The sequence below is a fragment of the Chrysochloris asiatica genome, unplaced genomic scaffold (genome assembly GCF_000296735.1).
Source record: "Chrysochloris asiatica unplaced genomic scaffold, ChrAsi1.0 scaffold00517, whole genome shotgun sequence".
Lineage (NCBI taxonomy): Eukaryota > Metazoa > Chordata > Mammalia > Afrosoricida > Chrysochloridae > Chrysochloris > Chrysochloris asiatica.
In genome coordinates, this window is record NW_006409035.1 from 64475 (window position 1) to 66023 (window position 1549).

At 39.4% G+C, this 1549-nt stretch overlaps 1 pseudogene; it reads right to left on the minus strand.

The window, feature by feature from the left end:
- LOC102825605 overlaps positions 1-1549 on the minus strand; it is a 3660-nt pseudogene that overhangs the window by 1329 nt on the left and 782 nt on the right.

Genomic DNA, 1549 nt, shown 5'->3' on the forward strand with positions numbered 1-1549 from the left:
GAGAGACGAAGCTTGGCCATCTTGGCCTCCAAGGAGCACTCTGGCTGCACTTCTTCCAACACAGATCTGTTGGTTCTTTTAGGGAGGGTTAAAGCAGAGACCTCAATGAGGGCCCTTTTAAGGGTGATAAAGCTTGTTGAAGGGGAGAATGCCAGTTAAGAGGTTCTTGTTTGGTCCCTTTCAGAACCTCCTCGAGGGGCTTTGTGATAAGCCCATATTTCGGGATCCAGATATTGAAATATCCAATCAAACCTAGGAAGACCCTAAATTCTTGGATTGAAAGAATGTTTTAGTGAAGCAATGAATTATTTCCTTTGAGAACTTATGGTTCTTTTGCCTGGTGAAAGTAAGATTCAGAGTTTTGTGACAGCCTGTTTATTTATTTGTACTTTATGGGTGAAACTCAGTATGCCTGTGAGCAAGGTGAGTGAGGAATGAAATGGTGTTGAAAGAGAAGTGTTAGTGTCTGGACTGTAAAGAAGAAAGTCATCTACATATTGTAAAAGAGTGTTCCTTGAAAGGTAGAGAGCTAGAGCTTGTTGAAAGAGGAAGGGACTGTCTCTATGAAAGCAAAGTGATTTTGGGAATTCACTGAGAGGGGTATTGTGAAGAAGACATCTTTAAGACCTAGCAGGATGAAAACGTGAATGTTAGGAGGAATGTTACTGAGTAGTTTGTAGGGGGTTAGGACTACTGGATGAAGTGGAATAATGGTCCCATGCAAACATTTGGTGGGAGTTAATAAGATTTCATCAGTATTTTAAGTGCTCTTCGCTTTCAGCAAGAAAAATTGTATCATCTGCATATCTCAATTTGTTAATGAGTATTCCTCCAATCCTAATGTCACGTTCTTCTTCATATAATCCAGTTTCTCAGATTATTTGCTCAGCATACAGATTGAATAATTATGGTGAAAAGATACAGTCTTGATGGGCAACTTTCCTGTTTTTAAACCATTCAACATCCCTGTGTTCTGTTTTAATGACTGCCTCCTGGCCTCTGTACAGGTAGGTTCTCATTAGCACAATTTTCATTGTTGTGAAGTGCCACTGAGTCAGTTTCAACTCATAGTGATCCTCTATAGGGTTTCTGAAGAACTGTTGGTGAGTTTGAACAACTGGTCTTGCAGTTGAAACCAACCTTATAGTCGAGTGCTTATCCTACAGCACCACACCCATACTTCACAATGGTATCTCCATAGTTTCTCATGACCCACACAGTTGAAAACCTTTGCATAGTCAAAAAAGCACAATAAACATCTTTCTTGTACTTTCTGCTTCCACCTAAAACCCATTCCATGTCATAAATGATGTGCTTAATTCCATGTTCTTTTTAGAATCCAGCTTGAATATCTAGCTGCTCCCTTTTGATGTACGGCAGCAATAGTTCTTAAATTATCTTCAGTAAAATTAATTTGCATGATTAATGATAATTGTTCTATGATTTCCACATTCCATTGGGTTTCCTCTTTCTGCAAGGAGCACAATTGTGGATCTTCTCCAACCAATTGGCCAGGTCTTCCAAATTAACTGGCATAGACTTGTGATCA